This window comes from Narcine bancroftii, chromosome 1 (assembly GCF_036971445.1).
Source record: "Narcine bancroftii isolate sNarBan1 chromosome 1, sNarBan1.hap1, whole genome shotgun sequence".
Lineage (NCBI taxonomy): Eukaryota > Metazoa > Chordata > Chondrichthyes > Torpediniformes > Narcinidae > Narcine > Narcine bancroftii.
In genome coordinates this window covers 368,957,435-368,981,722 of record NC_091469.1, presented here as the reverse complement: position 1 = coordinate 368,981,722, position 24,288 = coordinate 368,957,435, and the positions used below count along the sequence as shown (strand labels likewise).

The 24,288-nt window shown below is 39.8% G+C and overlaps 1 protein-coding gene across 14 annotated transcripts in view; it reads left to right on the top strand.

Annotated features, from left to right (window-relative positions):
* tbc1d5 (TBC1 domain family, member 5) overlaps window positions 1-24,288 on the top strand; it is a 538,200-nt gene that overhangs the window by 104,025 nt on the left and 409,887 nt on the right. For 9 of the 14 annotated variants that reach the window (XM_069913049.1, XM_069913042.1, XM_069912991.1 and 6 more), the window contains one exon: window positions 18,987-19,045. The exons of 2 other annotated variants lie outside the window; for them this stretch is intronic. The gene's annotated coding sequence lies outside the window, so the exon portion shown is untranslated. Of the gene's footprint in view, window positions 1-11,375; window positions 11,482-18,986; window positions 19,046-24,288 lie in introns of those variants that run through there. 3 more of the 14 variants (XM_069913029.1, XM_069913012.1, XM_069913052.1) reach the window with 2 other exon arrangements.

Genomic DNA, 24,288 nt, shown 5'->3' with positions numbered 1-24,288 from the left:
AGTGCCTGTCCCAAGGGTTTCAGATAGATTTCAGATAAAAAGATTATTTATCTGTATATACTACGGACTGGGTCCATGGGTATAAAAGGTTAAAGATCAATATGATCCAACTAGTGGTTGGGTTTAAAACCAGTCCTCGAAAATGGGGACACAGAGACTATGTGCTTGTTGGTAGTCCCTGAAAACCAGGACATGGAGTCTATGCAGTTGTCGGTTTTCCCTGAAAACAGAAACACGGAGTCCAAAGGGTTAAATCCACTGCTGGAATCTTGAGGACAAATGATATTTGGTGCAGTACTGGAAGGAAGGCTGTCCTGTCAGAATAAGGCAAATTCAGGCCTTGACTGCTCCCTAGAGTTATTAAATGTATTTTAATTTAGTACTGATTTGAGGAAGTAAAGAATTCCACCCCATATCCCATCAGATGATTTGTCCATCAAACAAAATGATCTCTGGTGGATCAATTAATTCCAACACTTTGCATTACAACTGTGATTGCACCTACAGATTCTGTTTCTGTATTCCCGATCATACCCTCAGGATTGAGGGTGACTTGCTTTTACTCTTCAGTCATCGATATTGGTATGACTGAGGTAAAGTTGGGAGCTGCAGATTCGATTCTGCACAGATGGTGGCCACTGAAGTGAGAGGGTAGTTTGTGACATGATCCATTTCCTCTATCCTTTAATCAGGGCTTCATGTGCTTCTAATGTAATGATTCAAGATTTTCAATACCCTTTGGTTAGGGAAATTACTAAACAACTATTAGTTGCACAATGTATGTTGTTAAACAAGAATGTCTGCAGATACTGTGATTGCAGTTTAATACACAGAAAAAGTTGTACAAAGTATTCTTTGTTTTGTACTCTGTCACAAGTGATCTACTTCATGTGTTATTTTAATCAGCTGCCAGGAAGATTACATTTTGTAACCTCTGTTAAACTTGGAAGATTAGACATTGGAAGCAAGCTCTGCTGCACATGAGGAATTAGAGAGGCACTTTATATGCGTACAGAAAATCTAAAATATAAATTGGTCACCTTTGAAAATTGTGGGTAGCATTATCGGAAATTGGGAAATCCTACAGCAGAGACTGATTGTTGTGGGGCATTTAGGAAGTTTCAGCGAGGAGTACTGTTTGCTTCAATGCTGAATCTAATTTTGGACTGCTATTTGCATTCAGGAACTCGGTAAGTTTGTTGGAACATAGGGACCCAGGCCCAAAATATTGGTTATCCTTTACTTCATATGAATGCTGTGTGACCTCCTGAGATTCTCCACCATGTTTGTGTATTGCATACAAACTTAATGCTTTGACTTGATTTCCAAATCTTAATAGGAAGTTGTGAATTTGGAAAAGCAATTGGTCACTTGATCCCTGAGATTATAAGATGATGACTGATTTGATTGTAATATCAACTCAGCAATCTGTTATACCTGAAGTAGAGCTACATATACCTAAAAAAAAATCACTCCTTGCTCAAGAATCTGTCAATCTAAACACCACAAAATTCAAACACTGCACTTTCATTGTCTTTTAAGCAAGAAAATAATAAAGGCTTACAGGCCTCTGAGAGAGGAAAAAAAATGCCTCATCTCTTTCTGATACAGACAACCTCCTACTTTAAAACAGTGACCCCCAAATTCCAGTTTCTTTGTCCAAAGGAATTATCCTCTCTACTTCTCTTGTCAGAACCTTTATATTTAAAGTGCCACTTCCCATTCTTGCAGCTTCTAATGGTAGAAGTCAGGCCAGTCTAACCTGACTGGTGGCACGGTTGGCGTAGCAGTTAGCCTTTACAGTGCCAGCGATCAGGACGTGACCGGGGTTCGAACACAGCGCTGTCTGTAAGGAGTTTTCCCCCTGTCTGCGTGGGTTTTCTCCAGGGGCTCCGGGTTCCTCCTACTGTTCAAAAAACCTACTAGGGGTGTAGGTTAATGGAGTGTAAATTGGGTGGCACAGACTAGTAAGCCGAAATAGCCTGTTATCATACTGTTGTCTACATTTAAAAAAAACCTTCAATGCAAGGCAATCTGCCTCTTCCAGATATCATTCTTGTGAACCTTCTCTGAACAGTTTCCAATGAATTTGCTTCTTTCTGAAAACAAAGATTGGTGCTATTATCAATATCTTTTAACACTGATGCAGAACCTCTGGAATTTTGTTGCAAATTCCCCAGAAATGTAAGGTGTTTAGTCCTCCTCCTCCTCCAATCTAGTGAAAACCCAAAACAGATTATTTAGTAATTGGAACATTGCAGTATGAATATTAACTTCTTTGATTCTAATATTCTACAGTAACTACAATTAAAAAATCTACAATCACTTGTTTGAGAACGATAAACCTATATCAGCCTGTATTTCTACCTTTGCTGCATGAACAATACCGTTTGACCTGCTGAGCTTCTCCAGCAATTTGTGTTTTTTATTTCAACCACGAAGTCGACAGATTTTCGTGTTTTGCTTGTGTCTCATTGATTACAGCTTGGCATTCAACACCATCATATCAGCCAAATATGATCAAACTGAGGGATCTGGAACCCTGTCCCTCTGCCATTAGATCCCCAACTTCCCCATCAGCAAGCCCTAATGAATGCAGATGGGCAACCTCACTGAACCTCCACAGCAGTACCTATCATTACTGTAGTTTTCCTTCCTTGCATCTTTCATTTGTTGAAAGGGTGTGGACATCACTAGTTATATCACCATTTAGTGTCCATCTCTAATTGTTAGATGAGCTGCACGTAAGCCAGACCAGGTACGGATGGCATTTTAGTTTTCTAAAGAACATTAGTTAACCAGATTGGTTTTTATTGCAGCTAAAAGTTTCTTTATTATTCTACTAATGTTAGTTTTTAAAAATTCAATTTTTTGCTTAAATACTTCATTTCAAATTCCCTTAGCTGCTATGATGAGGTTTGAACTTGTATCTTTGGATTAATGTTGCAGAGTTCTGTAGGCTGGGTCAATAATTTTACCATGACATTACTTTAAATACTGTACCTCCTGTTCTAATCAGTCAGGCAGCTGCCAAAGAAACTACTATTCCTTTCGGGGAAATAGTAGGACATTGAGGATTGCTTATGAAATTATAATGAATATATTGCCGGATTCAATGTATATTGTACATTTGCACCAAAATTCTTGCTTGCTGCAGCCAAACATATTTAACAAACAAAAAAAACCTATGGCAGTACAGTTTGCTTAGCGGTTAGCGCAGTACTGTTACAATGCTAGCAATCAAGGTTAGAATCTGGAACTATATGTGAGGAGTTTGTACGTTCTCCGCTTGACAGTTTGGGTTTGCTCCAGGTGCTCTGGTTTCCTCCCACCCTTCAAAACGTACCGGGGTTAATTGGGATATTTTGGCAGGAAGGGCACATAGGCCGGAAGGGCTTGTTACCATGCAGTACATCTAAATTTAATTTAAATGGAATTAAAAAGAGACAATAAAGAGAAAAGATAGATAACAAAATATGCAATATGAAGCATGCTGGAGAAACACAGCAGGTCATGCAGTATCCATAGGAAGTAAAGTGTGACAAGTGTTTTGAGCCTGGGGCCTTCATATTCAGTTATCCTGTGTAAAAAAAAAGTGACTTTGCAAAACTGCTGACCGTCCTTTTGTGATGTCGCAGCAGTTCACGATTATAAAAAAGGGAAGCTTCAAGGGTCCGATTGCTGTTGATGAAATGCTAATGTGATCATCTCGGGCGATGATCAACTTCTTGAATTGTTCCACTGTAGTTCCCACTTTGTAAGCAACTGAAGAATACTTTGCCATTAACATTTGACCGGGTGTTGCTTTGGTGAAAGTGAAGGCAGTGAGCATCATGGGGAAATAAACCATTGGATTCCTAGCTTGGATAAAGGAAGATGGTTGTGATTGTTGGAAATTAGTCACTTAAGTTACCACTTCCAGGAGCATCCAAGGACCATGTTCTGGGCCAGACTATATTCATACATTTTCCCAATGATCTTCTTTCCAGAATAAAGTCAGAAGTAGGAATGTTTGCTCACTGCAACCTGTACAATTTCACGTGCAACTCCTCAGTAAATGATGCCCATACCTGTATGCTGAAAGACAAGAAACATTCAGACATGGGCCACGGACTGCAGAAATCCTGCCAGTGAACATCTCCAACAACAGAGCCTAGTCCATGCCCTTGACATTACAAGGGATTACACTTGTTGAGACCCAGCACTGCATATATTCCTGTGGGTCACTACTGACGGGTAATTCAGCTCGACCAGGCACCTAAATACCGTAGCTATGAAAGCAGATCAAATGCTGGGAATCCTGCAGTGAGTGACTCATGTCCTGACACCCAAAGATCTTTCCTCTGTCTACAAGTAACCGAACCGGAGCATAATAAAATCCAAAAATCATCCAAGCTGCTTTGTTTACACTCCGTTATTTACTTTATTTACACTCATTAAACCACCCGAAATATTCAATCCCACCACTACCAGTACAGTGTGACTGCTGTAGCATGTACCAACTGCAAAATACACTACAACTGCTTACCCAGGCAAATAAACATCCAGCCCCAAATACGTGACCTCAACCAACAAGAAGGACAAGGACAGTGATGTGTGGGGAAAACCACCACCTGTAGGTTCCGTCCAGCTTGCACACCATCATGATTTTAAAATATAACATTGTTTTACTATTGTTTCAAGATTGAATTCTTGAATTCCCTACCCAATGCACAGTTAGCACAACACAGTTACAGTGCCAGTGATCCTGGTTTGATTCTAGAGCTGTTTGGAACGAGTTTATACATTCTACCCATGCCTGTGTTGGTTTCCTCCAACCCACCAAACACATGGGGTTTGTAGGTTAATTGGTGTATTTGAGCACCATGGGCTCATTGCTCAGAGGGCTTGTTACCATGATGTATGTCTAAATATTTGACAAAATAAACACCACTGAGGGAGTGTCATCACTGGAAAAAGTACAGTGATTAAAGAAGGTAGCTTGTCACCATGGTGGCAAATACAAACCTTGTTCAGTACAAACCCTTTCACCCACAATATTATGCCTACCTATGTAAACCTACTCCGTAAGTGTAATCCTTCCTGACCTTATGACCCCACACCCAAAACCCTCTTTTTCTTACATCCATGTCCCTACCGAACAGTCTTTTCAATGAACCTTCTCCAAACCCTGACCCCCAGCAATTCATTCCACGCAAACACAACTCACTCTTTTTTTTAAAACCTACCTCAGACAGCTCTCCCTCCCCCAAAACATTTTTCCTCTCACTTTTAACAAATGTCCTCTGGTATTTGCTGATGTTATCATGGGAAAACTATTTTTTCATTATCTTTTCAAGGGTTGTTGAGAGAAAATACTAAATGCTGGCCTTGCCAGTGATGCCCAGGATCTAGAAAATGAATGAAAAATCGTATGATTTTGACTTGTGGGAAATAGATGAGGATGTTTTGAAGCTGAAGTCTGAGGATATCCGCCAATCCATAATACATTTCCAGGAATTATGTAAAAAATAATTCCCCTTGCTTTCCTTGGGATAACCTGGGATTCAAGGTATGCATTTGGATCGGCTACAGAATTGCAGCAGTCATGGAGCTTAGAAGACTAACTCAGAAGGCTCATACATCGTTTCCTCAAGGCTTGTCCCGCTTGAACAGGTGCTTGCCAAAGTTTTTTTAATTTTTTTTATTTTTCACACTATAAAACATACTGACCAAAATACATACAGACATTTTTCTCTTGAATATATAGTGTCATTTTCTCCCCTTTTCCCCCCTCCCTTCCCTCCCTCCCTCTCCCCCCTTCCCATTTATTCAAAGTTCAATCTATAAGATACATTAAACCCGTTAAACAATGTCATCACTTAATAAAAATAAACAAGAAATTTTTATCTTTTACTTTTACATACTTAGTCAGTTCATTTTGTTGTCTTCCCCTTCTGTCATTTTAGGTGGTGGAGGTCCATGGTAGGATTTCTCTATTATATTTCATGTATGGTTCCCATATTTGTTCAAATATTATGATGTTATTTCTTAAATTATATGTTATTTTTTTCTAATGGAATACATTTATTCATTTCTATGTACCATTGTTGTATTCTCAAGTTGTCTTCTAATTTCCAGGTTGACATAATACATTTTTTTGCTACAGCTAGGGCTATCATAATAAATCTTTTTTGTGCTCCATCCAAATCAAGTCCAAATTTTTTATTTCTTATATTACTTAGAAGGAAGATCTCTGGGTTTTTTTGGTATATTGCTTTTTGTGATTTTATTTAATATCTGGTTTAGATCTTCCCAAAATTTTTCCACTTTCTCACATGCCCAAATTGCATGTACTGTTGTGCCTGTTTCCTTCTTACAGCGAAAACATCAATCTTATACTGTTGGTTCCCATTTATTTAACTTTTGGGGCCTGTGTAACCATTATATTGTATCATGTGTAACCTCGTGTTTATTGTATTTCTCATAGTTCCGAAGCATAGCTTTTCCCATGTTTCATTCTTTATCTTTATGTTTAGATCTTGTTCCCATTTTTGTTTAGGTTTACAGCTTGTTTCCTCGTTCTCCTTTTCTTGCAGTTTGATGTACATGTTTGTTATAAATTTTAAAATTATCATTGTGTCTGTAATCACATATTCAAAATTTCTTCCTTCTGGTAACCTCAGACAGTTTCCCAATTTGTCCTTTAAGTAGGTTTTCAGTTGGTGGTATGCAAACCTTATATCGGGAGTTATATTATATTTGTCCTTCATTTGTTCAAAAGATAATAATTTATTTCCCGAAAAACAATTTTCTATTCTTTTGATCCCTTTTCTCTCCCATTCTCTGAAGGAAAGGTTTTTTATTGTGAAAGGGATTGTTGATTTTGTGTCAATATTAATTTTGGTAGTTGATAATTTATTTTATTCCTTTTTGATAGTCCACTTTATCCTTGCTTCCCTGATTTTTTGGGGATCAGTAACTTGTTTTTTTTTAATTGGACAAGATATTTCTTCACTTTTTTCAATCTCTTTGTAACTCTTGAATTTAATTAAAATTTTGCAGGCCAGGTCCTATTTTGAGGCATGTCTCATTTTTATCATTTCATGTGTTTGCAGATAAACTCTGACCTTCTAGGTCCACATCCTGATTATAGAATTTTCATAGTTTTTAATTCCTACCATATTCTTGTACCTAATATCCCACCTACCCTTATCTAATTCTTTCAAGCTTTAACATTTTGCATGTCTGCACCTGTATTTCTGGCCTCTATGCCAGAATTAAATTGGCAAATTATTTTTTTCATTCTTGGGATGTGACCATTGCGGAATCACTGATCCTTAATTGCCCATATGGTTGTTGTAGTCCTGTTTTAATCATTGCGGTCCTTGCAGCTAAGATGCTGCTGCATTGTTTTTAGGTACATATGCAGAACTATTTTGCTTAATTTATATGTTGGGAGAGGTAAAGATGTATGAATTTGTTGAAACCTCTATTTTTGTATTGGTAGAAATAAATGTATACAGTACAATATTGCAAGTAACATAACCAAATCTTTGCAAGATTTTAAGTGTGTTGTATTCTTTTGTACAAAAGTGATTTACAGTTTTGTTTTAATGCACATTAAATGATTAATTTTATATTTTTATCTGTTATTGATAATTTATTATTTTTTATGGGGAGTGTTAAGTTGATGCATGTAAAATAATCGTTGTTTGCTGGATCTGTCTCGAGAATAGTGTTTGTACTTTAAATGCAATCTATTATTTGTGAGCTGCATTGATAAGCCCTAAAAAATAAAATTTCTACGAAATGCCATTTTTATACAAGGTCTTTCTATTCCTTTTACTTGAGATGCTTTAAGATTGAATAAAAATGTGTCCATCAGACAGTAATTTTAATTATATGGCTTAGCATGTAACTGCCAAGGTTTTGTAGCTCATATTGGTCTACTGTGAAGTTCACAATAGAGATTTAGTTCTGTTAATGCTCTTTTGTTTGATGCTGGAAATGTATTAATACTTGGCAAGTTTTATTGATATGTAATAATAGTTGCTCTAATTAATTAATAATTGTTCTAACTTGATATTAAGAAAAAAGAGTATTTGAAGATATTTCATATTTCTCTTTCATTCTTTGAAACAAAATAAAATATCCAGCTTTGTAACAATCTTCTCCCAATTTAATTCCTTTCTGTTCCCATAACTTCAAAAGTTGATCATTAAGTGTGAAAGGAAAAGGCTTATTTTGAAACAAAAGAGTTTTAGCCGAAATTTTACCTTAAATACCTATAATTTAATTCTTCTTTGTCCATAATTCCATTAAATGTTTCAACACTAGCAAATTGTAATTATATAATAACTGAGGATTCCATATATAAATAAACAGATCCATCCTCTTCTCATCAATATGAGATAGTTCAATATTAGTCCATATCAAAGGTTTATCCACTTCAAACATCCTATTAATACATTTTAACTGCCGATTCAGAATAATTCTGAAAAAGAGGAAGTTGCAACCCTCCTAAAGCATACTTCCAAGTTAATTTCTGTAATGACACCCTCGCCATTTTACCTTTCCACAAAATTTTCCTCACCAAAGCATTCAGATCTTTGAATACTCTTTTTTTAAAATGATCAAGTTAAAGCATTATTGTTGGATAATTTTGGGCATACATTACGGCTATCTAGGCGGTCTAAATTTGAAAGTCTACTTACTGATGGTGGTAAGAAAGGATTTATATCTGAGATGTATACTTTATTGCAGAATAAAATGCTTAAGCTGGATGTAAATAAATCTAAATTAAAATGGAAAAACAATTTGTCCATATCGATTTCTCAAGATGATTGGATGACTTTATGTGAGGATAGTATGACTAAAATTGGAAATGTAACGTATAGATTGGTTCATTATAATTTACTTCATCAGTTATACTTAACTCTGGAGAAATTAAGGAAATATAAGTTTATTTCTTCTGATTTATGTTTTAGATGTTCTTTTTTACATTCTATTTGGTTATATGAGATGGTCAAATCTCTTTGGAATAAAATTAGGGAATTTTTGAAAGCCATTTTCAAACTTAAACTTCCATTTGATCCTTTGGTATTTTTATTGGGTTATATTAAGAAACTGAGCTTGGAGTTAAAATTGAATAAATTTGATATTGCTATTTTGAGATTAGCTTTAGCTGTGGCTAGAAAATGTTTGGCAATAACTTGGAAAAATGAGACCAATTTGAGTATTCAATGATGCCATTTGGAAATGAGATCTTGTATTTAGTTGGAAAAGATAACATAATTTATGTAATAATTATTCCCTTTTTGTTAAAACGAGCCTGTATATAGAATATATGCAGTTGAATTATTAATATTTTCCCCCCACTCATTGGTGGTGGTGCCCCAAGCCATGGCAAAGAACTGATGGGTGTTACATTCATTGATCTCCTTTTGCTTTGTTCTTTCCTTTGGGGTAGTTAGAAGGGGGTTGGGAGGGTGGGGTGGGTTAGGGTAGGGGTGGGGGTTGTAAAGGGATAAAATGTTATCTCTTTGTTTGTATTTTTATTGTATAATTTATTATGATGATTAAATAATTTAAAAAAAAATTAATTGTTCAATAGTCTTTTGAATGCTCCAATTAAAGTTCAGCGGACTTCCAATTTACAACTAAACATTACACGATGGAATAAGGAAATACAGAGTTGCATTCCCGTGGAGAAAACCACATACAATTTAAGAAGGAAATATGACACATTTGTTCGAGTGTGGTAGCCTTATCTGGTTTGCAGATATGACTATCCCCCTCTGGAACAAGGGTACTGAAACGATCCTTCCCGACAAAAAAACGAATAGGATCAAGGAAATGGGGCATGGCTCAGATGACATGCTCTGATAGTCATTTTTTTCTTTTTATCCCTTACCTTTGGTTTTTCTGTTACTTTGGATGTTTTTTTTTCTCTTCCCTAGGCATTTTGCTAGGTTTACGTTGGGGTCATTGACCCCACTGTGTTTTTTGTATGTGTATAATTTATAAGACTTTATTTTTAGTTGTAGCAGGACAAGGGTGGGGGGGGGGGGTGGTGGATAAAAATAAACTCTGTGCGTTATACTATCGTTGGAAGAGATTGTATTGTGAGTTTAAATTTAGATGAGTAAAAAAAAGTTCAGATCACTTAATTAAGCTCTCTTGAATTCTAGTGAATCTTTAACATTCAAAGATGAGTACATTGTAGAAAATATTGTTGTATCAGTTTAGTATAAAGAGTTGAACTTTGCTGACAGTATCTGGTAGTTTGCTGGCAAAAGGAACTGCCATTTAGACAGGAGCAAGTTTCGGCCTTACATAAATTGACCAGATCTGTAACCAATTGAGTGACAGTTGCTGGCATCTTTGTCATTCTTCCCCACTTGAGCATGAGCAGTATGGCACCAGGGAATCAGATATGGCAAAAATCAGATCAGGTCTAGTATAGTTGAATAAGCTTGCAGCTCAATGGACATTCTCCGTCTGCAAAATGAGGGACATAAATTTATTTCTTGTTTTGATAACTTACAAAATTATTATTTTCCAAAATTAGTATTTAATTCTTGAGTGGTTTGACAAGGCAAATGCAGGGTTAATGTTTTGTTTTAATCTGGCTTGTCATCCAAAATCGGGGACCACAGCCTAGAATGATTTTTTTAAAAACTGCAGATGCTGGAAATCAAAACTAAAAGCATAAAATGCTGGAGACCCTCACAGTTCTGGCAACATCTATAGAGAGAGAAGCAGTTAATACTTCAGTTCTAGACCCTTTTGGACTTGATGTACTATCTATGGGATTGTCTGTTAAGATTATTACAGTTTCAAAGTAAGAGTTGAGCCAATTAGGATAGATACGAGAAGAGATTTCTTCACATGAAGGGTGGAGAATCTTGGTATTTCTTTATTCAGAGGCTAATGCATCATAGAAATTGTTCAAGAGAACGGGTGGCTCAGTTGTTGAGTATATTCAGACAGATAGATATTGAGAGAATCGAGAGATATAGAATAAGTGGAGAAAAGTGTCATGGAGATAGGAGATCAGCTGTAACACTGAATAGCAGAACAAGAGAAGGGACCAAATGGTGTGTTTCTTCTATTTTCATTTTGTTTATTACATGAATTTTAATATTTATTATGAATCTCTGGATTTCTCCAGGTTTTAACTTTGTTGAATCCTACCAGTGAGATTGGCCCACCACATCTGATACTGATATATCCAAGATGACTTTTAATGTTGTATTTTCTATTTGAGATTTGCTTATCATCGAGAATTGATTCTTTGTTGACATTAGATAGACATTAATTTCCAAGTTTTTGGCACAGAAAAATTATGAGAATGATCTTGGATATGTTGATTTTTGTTTTCTGAACCCTAGGAGTAATATCCCTGCAGTGATACCAATGGAATTGTATTGTAAAAGGAAATCCTGCAATTTATCATACTACTTTTCCATCAGTCAACAATGCGACAGTAAACCATCGGTATGTTAATTTAGAAACATAGGTTTGCTGGGACACAAACATTAAAACCATATTTGATTGCTTTTTTGGCGTAACATTCATTGTCCATCAAAATTAAATTATATTTGTGAAGCACTTCTGAGAATTCATTTTCCTTCTTTGCCATGATATTGAGTAAACATTTGTTCATTCAATATTGCATTTTCTTTCACAAAATCTGAAACAGAAAGAAATCTTTTTTTGAAAATTTTATTTAATTTTTTTTCCATACATGTAATCATAGCCAAATATAAAATACAATAATCAAACATCAACACCCCAATCTCCTCTCCCTTAACAGAACACCCAGAAAAGAAAGAGGAATAAGAAAAAACATGAAAAAGAGAAATAAAGAAAAATAAGAAAAACAATAAAAGAAACCTGGTTACCAGAGGACACCCCTCACCACACAGCTCTGACCATTTGTATGTTTTAATACTTCCAAGGAGGTTAACAAGGTTTTCAAAGTTTAGGGAAAACTTCTATAAATTAATTTCCACAATTTGTAGATACGGGGGAAAAATTTTCAAAAATACATCATATTTATTTCTCAGATTAAAAGTAATCTTTTCGAGAGGAACACAGCTATGCATTTCTGTGTTCCATTGCTCCATACCTAAATGGGTGTCCGATTTCCATGTTATTGCTATACATTTTCTTGCTACTGCCAATGCAATCTGAAATAAATCTTCTTGAGAAGTCTCATTCCTGTTGTTTTCAGACAAATTTTACAAATTTGTTTCTAAAGGTTTTCATCTGTTACTGAAGATAAGAGAACAAAGAAAAATGTGAACACGAGTAGGCCATCAGGCTGGTCAAACTATTCTGTATGATCCATGCTGGCCTCAACTCCTCTTCTGTAACAGATTCATATTTTGAACTTTAAAAATACTTATCTAGCTCTATGTTAAATGTATTGAATGATGAGGCCTCCACCAAGCTTTTTAAAAATTATTTAAAAAAAATATTTACAGCAGGGTAGAAGCCGATTTCAATCATTTAAACCCATGATGTCAATTACACCCATATTAACCTGCAACCCAAATGTTTTGGTGGGAGGAAACTGGAACGCTGTAACTGCTACGCTAACCATGCCGCCCTCATTTTGGGCAGAAAGGTCCAGAGTTTCACTACTGTATGAGAGAAGAAATTTCTACACACCTCTGTTTTAATTGAGACGGATTTGATATCATAAAACTTCACCATTAACTCATAAGGAGGCAGTATTAAATATAAAGTTTTTAAAAAAATCATTGTACTTGACTCCTTTTATCTGAGATCTAATGCACTTAGAAACTTCACTGTGGAGTATAATTTTCACTCTAATTCTTGCATAGAGATTTTGATATATTCCTTGGGTTTAAATGAATAAAATCAGACTTTTGCATTTAATTTGGGTATTTCATTCAGTTAAATTAGTCTTTAAAATAGATTTATCATTGAAACAGGTTGAAAAGGGGTTTGTTTTGAAGATGTTATTACCTTAAACATTTCCATCTCATAGCATGTATTCATTCATGTTGGTCTTTGCTATATACAACTAAAGTGCTACTGTAGGGGCATTTTGATATGTTCAATAATTTATATTAAAAAGGTAATTTCTATCTTAGTTTTTGCATTTAAGTGCAGATTATTTGATACTTACAACTGATAGATGCCAAGTTGTCTCAAGCTTTGAAGTAATAGTGATTCCATAATTCTAGCATTACCACCTTTTGAATGTAATCTCTTCTACTGGAACATGTTCCAAACAAATGCATTTTATGGTGAATAAAAGAATATCTAGCTAACACAGGTCAGTACACAGAAACAGCGAAGTTTCTCTGGCATCCAACTCTTGTGTTGAAAATGACTTCACAGATTTGTATTAATGTATTCAAGGCTGTAGAGGGAAAGTTAATTTTCCAGCTTAAATATTTAATTCAAGCTTAAAATTTAGCCTGTAATTAGAGCTCCCAAATGGCATGAACATGGGGTATTTGTCCATTTTAATTAGATTGTTGTTTACCTATTAATTATATAGCATATCTTGTCATATAGTTTTGATGATAACAGATGGTGCTAGGAGTTTGTGAAGGTTTCAACAAAATAAAAATTCACATGATTTATTAAGTTGCACTTTATTATTGACTGCTTCACCCTAATCAGATCATTCAATTTTGAAACATTTCAAGTGCTGAAATTTAATTTTGGTTGATAGCAGAGAGAATTCCTTATTTTAAAGTTAGCTTTGACATCATGCTCCTATCATTCAAAGTATGTTGTTTTGTTAAAAAGTTCTATTGAAAGTCAGGTTTTTAAGGTGAGCCAAATGGATGAGTGCTTTTGCATGTATAATTAATATTTTGATTGGTTCTGTGTGATAACTGTAAAAGACCAGACACATTGTTAAAAATACTCTTCGTTGGTTGCATTCTTTTTAGTTTAATTCTGAATTAACAACATTTGTCATGGTTTTTGTCAGGGCCAAATTGACTGAAGGAATAACTGCCGAAGTTTAAAATATTACCCTTTGAATGAACTCCTCAAAGGAAATTAACATATTGTAGCGGCAGCTACACTCCTCCAGCAATAACACAGAACCAGACGGGTTGAGCTTAGTGAGCAGACTAGTTTAATGCAGGCTGCTGGGCTGGACTTATACTCCCAGCCCAGAACTGGCTGAGAACCGCGCTGGAGGGCGCTGATGTCACCCGGGCATCACATGGTCCCCACAGTGCGGGTTACTGAGCCCCGTGCTGGAAGGAAGGGAAACTCCCCTGACGGCACCATTTAGGCCGGCTGCCCTGCCGCATGGCTTACAAACGGGGCCAGTTTTCCAGCCTCGTGGTGAGCCGCCACACAGCACCCCCACCCCAGAACTGACGCCAATGTCCTTTTTCGCCGGGCGGCCTCGCTTCTTGGACTGGGCAATGACCAAGGGCTCAGTGGGATCGAGGTGCACTGGCTTCAGCCTGTCCATGGTACACAGCTCCCACCTGCCGCCAATGTCCGTGAACATCGAGTTGGAATGCTGTACAACCCTGTACGGCCCCTCTTACGATCGCTGCAGAGGTGCCGCAGTCGGGTCACGCCAAACGAAAATGTACTCCGCGGAAATCAGTTCGCCAGGAACGTGAGACGGACGGGTGCCATGCCTGGGTGACAGTGGGGGTTTGAACAAGTCCAAGCATGCCCTAAGGTGAGGAAGTAGTTCGTGTGGTGACCGCTGGGGATTGTGAGGTGCGTTGACAAACTCACCAGGTAGTGCCAGCGGCACACCGTAGACCAGCTCAACTGATGACGCCTGCAGATCTTCCTTGGGAGTGGAGCGGATGCCCAGGAGCACCCAAGATAGTTCGTCTGGTCAGTTGGGACTGGTGAGGTGGGCCATGAGTGCCGATTTAAGGTGGCGGTGCAGACGTTCGACCAGTCCATTGACCTGTGGGTGGTAGGCCGTGGTGTGATGTAGCTGGATCCCCAACCTGATGGCGAACTGTGCCCAGAGCACAGATGTGAACTGGGCACCCCGATCACTGGTGAGGTTACCCGGGACACCGAACCAGGTGACCCAACCATGCAATAGTTGTCGGGAGCAGGAGTCGGTGGAGGTGTCTGGCATCGGGACTGCCTCAGACCAGCAAGTGGTGCAGTCTACCACCATAAACAGGTAATGATTGCCCCGGGAAACGGGTAAGGGCCCGACGATGTCCATGTGAATGTGGCTGGAATGTTCCTCAAAGTGCTTGAACTCACTGGTGTGCCTATGCACCTTGGATGTCTGGCAATGGGTGCATGTCCTGGCCCAGACTGCGATCTGCTTCCGTAGCCCATGCCATACAAACCGTTCTGCCACCATCCGGACCGTGGACTTGATGGACGGATGTGAAAGGTCGTGGATATGACGGAAGAACTGCCTGCACCACTGCTGGATAACCACTGTCCACGGGGTGCCCAAAGAGATATCGCACAGGATGGTACCTTCGCCGCTCGGAGTCAGGAGGTCTCAGAACCACAGGTGGTCTTGAAGGCCCTCGTCTCCTCATCAGATTCCTGGTCCCGGATGAGATGGTCGAAGTCAGCGTGCAGATGGCCGGTTGCGAGAGTGCATTGGCATCCACATTGTCCTTCCCTGCCTTGTGCTGAATGTTGGTGGTAAACTCCGACACGAAGGAGAGGTGATGCTGCTGGTGGGCCGACCAGGGATCCTTTGCCATCGCGAGCGCCAGGGTGAGGGGTTTGTGGTCGGTGAATATGGTAAAAGACCTCCCCTCCAAAAAATAGAGGAAATGCCGCACCGCCAGGTACATGCCCAGTAACTCGCGGTCGAAGGCACTATACTTGCGTTCCAGCGGACGGAGCAGTCGGATGAAGAATGCCAGAGGCTTCCAATGTCCATTCACCTGCTGCTCCAGGATGGCACCGACTCCTGTGGCAAAGGCATCGACAGAGAGTGCCATATGCAAGTCGGTGTGCGGGTAGGCGAGCATGGTGGCCTTCGCGATGGCATTCATTGGTGGCCTTGAATGCATTGCAGTCTTCTGGGTTCCAAGCGAGCGTCTTGTGCTTGGCTGTGATGAGGGCGAATAGCGGCTGCATAATGCGCGCAGCTCCCGGGATGAAGTGGTTGTAAATGTTGACCATACCCGCGAACTCCTGCAGCTCCTTAAGGCTGTCCAGGCGTGGGAACTCTCTGATAGCGATGACCTTCGCAGCAGCGAGCGTGGCTCCTTTGGCCGTGATGGTATGGCCCAGGAACTGCATGGACTCTTTCCAAAACTGGCACTTGGCTGGTTTGATGGTAAGGCCGAGGTCGGCCAGCTGGAAAAAAAGGGCACGTAGGTGGGCCTTGTGTTGCACCTGGACCTTGTTGACGACAAGGATGTTATCCATATAAATAAAGACGAATACCAAGTCCCTGCCCACAGAGTCCATGAGGCACTGGAAGGTCTGAGCGGCATTCTTGAGCCCGACCGGCATGCGCAGGAATTCAAACAAGCCAAAGGGGGTGATGATGGCCGTCTTGGGTATGTCCTCAGGGTGCACTGGGATCTGGTGATATTCACGCACCAGGTCAACCTTGGAGAAAACCCTCGCAATGTGCAGATTGGCTGTAAAGTCTTGGATGTGAGGGATGGGGTAACGGTCAGGAACAGTTACCTCATTGAGTCATCGATAGTCTCCGCAGGGCCGCTTTTGGGACCACGTGGAGCGGCGAGGCCCATGGGCTGTCGGACCGCCGAATGATCCCCAGTTCCAACAGGTGCGAAAATCCCTCCTTCGCTACCTGGAACTTGTTAGGTGGGAGACGGCGTGCCTTGGCGTGAACCAGTGGGCCCTGGGTGGTGATGTTGTGGAACACCCTGTGGTGCGGCGAGGCAGCGGAGAACTGTGGCTTGAGGAGTGTCAGGAACTCATCCAGGATTCGCTGGAACTTGCCTATGGGTGTGCTGATCGTGGCCACCTGCAGTTGCTCCAAGTGGGAGGTGTCGTGGCGAATGGCCTGGAAGGTACAGGCGTCCACCAGGTGCCTACCTCAAATGTCCACCAAATGCCCGTTCACGAGGAGGAAGTCTGCACCCAAGATGGCAGTCAGGAAGGACGAGACGGTGAACCTCCACGCGAAATTCCGTTGGCCGATCTGGAAATGGACTGTCTTGTCTCTGTACATCCGGATTGCAGTTGTGTTGGCTGCATGGAGGGGAGGTGCACGAGGTCGGTTCCTGGACTCGATTGCTCTGGCCGGGATGACGCTGATCTGGGCTCCAATGTCAATGAGGAACTGCCGGCCGCTGATTGAGACTCACAGGTAGAGGAGGCTGTGTCATTGGCCAGCCACTGCAGTCATTAACATCGGCCGGTCTGGTCGTTTCCCTGGAACGAGCAGGGCTGACGACACTTCCGAGCCTTGGCTCCCCAGCGCTGGTGGTACAAGCAGAGGCCTGGAGCGGATGCTGTGGCCTTGGTTATGCTCTTGGGGGCCCCTGTAGGGGCCGGGTGCTCTACCACAGTGCTAGGGACAGGCTTGGCATGGTCATGCCTGTGCCTCGTGACCTGCTGGACCACTGAGCCCTCCATGAATCATGCGAGCCATATCTCTTCGGCCTTCTGGGCAACCTTCCTCGGGTCGGTGAAGCTCTCCTTGACCAACAGTGGCTGGATGTCCCCGGGCATATGATTGAGGAAGATGCGCTCGAAGAGTGGGCAGTTGGTGTGCTCACCCATGAGCGTGAGCATCTCGTCCATCAGCTCCATCAGGAACCTGTCCCCCAGGGCGTCGAGGTGCAGCATCTGAGCGGCACGCTGGTGTCTGGATAGTCCGAGGGACCCAGTAAGCACTCGCTTGATGGTCTCGTATTTGTTCTCGGTGGGTGGGTTCTGAACAAGGTGCAGCACGCATCTGGCGGTGGCCTGGTCCAGGGCAGCGACCACATGGTAGAATTTGGTCATGTCGGACGAAATCTGGCAGAGATGAAACTGAGCCTCCGCGTGGCCGAACTAGGTCTCCGGCTCCTGAACTCAGAATTCAGGCAGTTTTACAGCTATAGTGCAGATCCCAGACTTGCTCATGATGGGTTCAAAGACGTTTGAACCAGTCGGGGTCACCAATTGTACAATAACACACACAGTCAGACGGGTTGAGCTCAGTGAGCAGACTAGTTTATTGCAGGCTGCTGGGCTGCCCTTATACTCCCAGCCTGGACCTGAGAACCGCGCTGGAGGGCGTTGATATCACCCGGGCGTCATGTGGTCCCCCAGCGTGGGTTTCTGAGCCCCGTGCTGGAAGGAAGGGAAACCCCCTGACAGTGCCATTTTGGCTGGTTGCCCACCACGTGGCTTACAAGCGGTGCCGGTTCGCCTGCCTCGTGGTGAGCCACCACAATACGACTTTATAAAAAAGTAATGCACACATCAAAACATTCACCTCTGCCTTTGCTAATTCTGGACTTGACTATGCTACTAATTTGCCGATAGTCCTTCCAACTTTTTATCCTCCAAAAAATATGAGCTAATCTAAACTGCCATTCCAAGATCTGTTCACCCATATCCTCTGCATTTGAAGACTTGCATTGGCTTATGGGCTGACAATCCACCCTTTTTATACCATTCTTAACTGTATATTCAAAATACCTGTTGTATCTTCAGTGTTTACTTTCAATCATTCCATCATTCATGGTACCCATTCCTTCATGCATTCTGACTCTAAAGAATAGAAGTTTAAATGCACGCACGCGCACACACACACACACACACACACACACACACACACACACACACACACACACACACACACACACACACACACACACACACACACACACACACCCCCCTTTGTCGTAACCTGGTAATTTTGTGACTTGATGACATAATTTGCCTTGTAATGCTCTTGCTAAAGCAGTTCATAAGAGCAAGTTTCTGTTGACTTACATGCTACCATGCAATGATATTTTCAGGTAAGATTAGACCTAAATTGTTTAATTCATTTATTATCTTTTTTTACTTTTCAGGTCCCCAACTGTTTATCAAGCTATCATTTTTGACCTTGTGCCTTTAGGTGGTGCTGTGGGTAAGTTTCTTTCAAATTTGTTACTTTTTTTTCCCCATACGGCCTTGTTCACTTTTAGTCAGAGCGTTCATCCTTGCCATCTTTTTGTTGATGCTTTATACTTTTGTTCCTCCTTGCTGGTGTTCAATCATATTTTGTTTAGATACGACTTTTAGTATCATTCTATTTCACCTTTAGTTACCAGAGTTTTCTGCTTTATCAGGACCTTCACCCCACATCCTCTCTTTGTTCTTTCCCCCATTTTTTTTCTGGTAATGTACTTGTTTGTAAAGTGTTAATCTAATAATGTATCAAGTTTGTGTATCTCTGAACTGAGTGCAAACAGTTCAAAGGTTTTGAATATAGAAACAGGAAGGTCAGAACTACAGTTTTATAGGGCCTTGGGTATTTTGTGCAGGTTGACGCTTCTAATCTGAGGAAAGATGTTCTTGTATTCCTGCTCTGGGGGAGGGAAGAAATGGTGGGGTGGGGGTGAGGAGTGCGTAGTGAAGGTTCACCAGACTGATTCCTGGGTGGGATGGCAGGACTGACCTATGAAGAAAGTCTGCATAGATTAGGATTATACTCAATAGAATTTAGAAGAATGAGAGGACATCTCATTAAGATGTTAAATTCTGACAGGACTGGACAGGTTAGATGCAAGAAGAATGTTCCTAATGTTCCTAATGTTGAGGAAGTCATGAACAAGCGATTACAGTCTAAGGATAAAAGGAGTAAGCTATTTAGGACAAATGAGAACATACATTTTTATTTGGGGAGTGGCAAACTTCTGGAACTCCCTAACACAGAAAGTTGTGGCAACCAGTTCATTAGATGTGTTTAAAAGGGAGTTAGATGTGTCTCTCGGTTAAAGAGATCAAGGGGTATAAAGACAGCACATAATTTCGTATGATCAGCCATGATCATATTAAATGGTGGAGCAGGTTCAAAGGGCTGAATGGTGTTCACCTGCAACTATTTTCCATGTTTCTACATAAACAAGTGTTTCTAACAATTTTTTTGTACTTCAAATTGCCAGGCTTTTACCTTTATTTTTCTTTCTCATCTTCTCTCCATACCTCTCCTAGTTTCTTAGCTGAGTTATGTCCTCTGTCAACTTGGATGAGAGATGGTGGGTTTTGTGGAGGAGAAGGTTACTTTTAGTGGTGGTCGCAGGATGTTGTGTTGGGCAGGGATCTTACAAATGTCATATTTTGCAATATCATGTAATTGGGACATAACAGATGCAATTTTGTTATCAATTGGTAGATACACACATACATGCCCCCCCCCCCTATGTTAATAGGTAGAAGATAATGACAATGCTTCTACATTTACTGCTTTTGTCATCTGAATGTTTCAAGTTTATGTTTATCATCATCTTGCAAAGGTGCAGTGAAAAGTTTGTTGAGTATGCTATCCAAGAAGTCATTCCAAACCGAAATATTGGAGAATAAATCACAGTACAGAGAGTGGAATTACAGTGAGAGAACAGTTCAAATGGAGTAAGGTCAACATTATTTAACTAATTATGGTGGAGAGGTTAACTGGTAAACTAAATTTGTGGAATTGCTTAAAATATTGCAGTTAGAGTGCAAGGAGAGTAGTCCAGCAAACTGCTCTTTTACATTTTGGCATCTTGAGAAGGAGCAAAGTGCATTTTTCAATGTCCATCAGTGTGAATGCTTCGTGGCGAAGGATAAGCAGTTGGAGAAATGGTTTGGAGACAGTGAGAGGGAGACAAGAAAATGAGAAGGGTGATTTTTGAGGAGATTTTAGGATAGCTTTGTAGGAGATGACAGGAAGAATGGGAAATGTGAAGGTGTTTTGCAAGCAGGAGTTGGAAATGGAGAGTTAAGTATTAGTAACTAGCAGCGATGTGATTGGGGAAGTAGCTAGTTTGAAGAACAGGATAAGCTGGAGGAAGCTAGTCATTTAAGTTAATAATTGTATTTTGTAGGTGTTTTATGATAAGCTTGAAAGCAGCTATTTTTTTTCAAAGGATTTTAAACCTATGGTTTCCAACTGAGTGAACATGGGACAGGAAAACTGATAGCTTCAATAGAGTAATCTTGATCAGTAGTGGAAATCAGTGGGATACAGGGCTAACCAAAGAAAAGGATTTGGCAATAATTGGTGGAACTACACAGGCTCACAAGATGATTAATGAATGATATAGACAGGTGGACTCCTAAGAAACAACCTTATGGAAAGGAAGATTTAGAAATCTTAGTGAACAGAAAATGGTGACAGAATGACATTGTCAATGGAAAGGTGACATAAAATGGAATTACACATTTTGAATGGTTAACCTTCCTGAAATGATGGATGAGAGCACATTGAATGTTTCAGGACTTGTAGATTTCAGGTGTGATAGGGAAGAAGAAAAAAGTGTTTACTTGCATTATTTATCAGGGAGAATGTCATAGTTGCATTCAGAAAGGACAAAAGGATGGCTCATTGGATATAAGAAGTTACTCTCACTAAGATGGGATTATACAACGGGCCACCCAATAGCCAATATGAGAAACAGATATGTCAGCAGATTATGGTAAAATGTAAAAGTGGCAAGATAGACATAGTAGTTGACTTGAATCTCTTCAATATTAACTGGGACTTTGATGAGGCAGAAATTATAAGATCTATCTTGGAATGGTAGGAAGATTGTCAAACCAGGGAAGGATCCATACTCAATTATAATGCTAGGGAAAAGGTTACATAGATCTCAGGAGAGATGGGAATCAGATTTAGGCATTGTAATTGATCAATAATGCTGGTCAAATTTATGCTTAGATAGTATGACAGCTCTTATTAATTCAAGATTATAGAATGATACATTTCAATTTTTGACATCAACAATATCTCACACCTCAAAGTTACATCATAAGTAAATTGGAAATTTTAAATATGTGTTTTAAGTGTGGCATAGATTTTGGTACTTTTATACATTCTACCTGGTTATGCATGAAATGAAGACTTTTATAGATAAATTTGGGGGAAATATTAATGAAAATTATGAGGGAAGGACTTCCCTCTTGATCTGCAATTGTTCCTTTAGGGCAGTGGTTCCCAACCTTTTTCTTCCCACTCACATACCATTTTAAGTATTCTCTATGTCTATGTCACTCTATGTGAGTGGGAAGGGAAGGTTGAGAACCACTGCTCTAGACCCAATTGTTACCAAAATATTTTGCTTGAGAAAATTGTCATTGGCCCATTTCCTTTGGAGTTATAAAACCGTGCACATAACAAGTCAATTAGGCATGATTAAAACAGTGGTTTTCAAATTTATTTTTTTCCACCCACATCCCACCTTAAGCAATCCCTTACTAATCACAAAACACCTATGGCATAGGGAATACTTAAAATGGTATATGAGTTGGAAGAAAAAGGTTGGGAACCACTGCTTTAGGGGAATTTGGCTGTCATGAATGTTAACTTCCCTAAAAGTAAATCCAAATTTAGCCATATATAACCATATAGCAATTGCAGCACGGAAACAGGCCAATTTGGTCCTCTCGTCCACACTGATCCAAGTACCCTCCTCTAATCCCACCTACCAGCACCCTGCCCATATCTCTCCATCCCCCTCCCATCCATATACTCATCCAACTCTTTCTTAAATGACAAAATTGACCCTGCCTCCACCACCTTTCCCAGAAGCCCATTCCACACAGTAACCATTCTCTGAGAAAAGAGGTTCCCTCTCATGTTACTCCTAAACCTTTGCCCGTCAACTCTCAACCCTTGACCTCTTGTATCCATCTCTCCTACTCTCAATGGGAAAAGCCTTTCCACTTCAACTCTATCTATTCTCTCTCATTATCTTAAACACCTCTATCAAATCCCCTCTCAAGCCTTCTACGTTCCAAGGAATAAAGACCTAATTAGCTCAATCTTTCCTTGTATTCCAGATGCTGAAACCCAGGCAACATTTTTGTAAATCTTCTCTGCACTCTCTCTGTCTTGTTAATATCCTTCCTATAAATCGGTGACCAGAACTGCACACAGTAGTCTAAATCGCTTTGACAATTGGCAGGAAATGTTCAGTGGTAACATGGAAATCCGATTTCCTCTTACATATTGATTGTTGGAATATGGAAATGCAAAGTTGTATACCTCTGGAGAAAATTGCTTGCAATCTTAGAAAGGAATATAACATGTTCATAGAAATTTGGCAGCCTTATCTGAATTATTTAAATTCCCAGATAGTTTAATCTATCTATTAAATATTTTATATTTAATTTTCATCCCTTATTAGTAATTTAATATTTTTATTTCTTTTTTAATTGTATTAAATGTTGATGCCAGCTCTTTTATCCTTTTTCTTCTTCTCCCCTTCTGTCCACTGTTTCTTTTCCTTTCTCTTAAGATACAGAGGGGTTATTTCTAAGCTCAATGTGCATTTTAAGGATACAGTTTGTTTGTATATTTATTTATATTCGTATCTACATTCATTGAGCTATTCTCTTTGTTTGTGTGTGTGTCCATCCTTTTCTTAAAAGCTATATAAAATATAATTAAAAAAACAATCCATGTATAGGGAAATGAGCCCAGTCAGGTGATCGAGGTATCAATGGGAGAGCATTTTGGGAATAGTGATCACAACTCCTTAAGTTTAAAGATAGTTAAGGATAAACATAATGTCTTGACTTGGTAAAGTACTAACATGGGAGAAGACCCTAGAATGCTACAAGGCTATTCATCCCTTCTAGTCTATGCACACCATCATTCACTAGTCCCACTAACCTGCTCCCATTCCATAACTGTCCAGACCTCTCCATCCATGTATTTATCCAATCTATTTTTAAAATTTAAGATAGAGGGTGCATTTACCACATCAGATGGCAGCTCATTCCAGTCTCCCACCACTCTCTAAGTGAAGAACTTTACCTTAATGTTCCCCCTAAACCTTTCCCCTTTAAGCTTAAAACTATGAGCTCTCATAATTATCTCCCCCAATCTAAGTGGAAAAAGCCTACTCACATCCACTCTGTCTATACCTCTCACAATCTTGTAAACTTCTATCAAATCTCCCCTCATTCTTCTTTGCTCCAAGGAATAAAGTTCTAACCAGTTTAATTTTTCCCTGTAACTTGAATTGTGAAACCAATTATAATACTAGCTTGGCACTGGAGAGAGTGGATGGGGCAGCTGTTATTGGGCAAGTCGACATCTGACATGGGAACTGTTTGAAAATAAGGTGATTAGATTCCAGGACCTATATGTTCCATTGAGGAAAACGGGTATAGTAAGATTCAGGA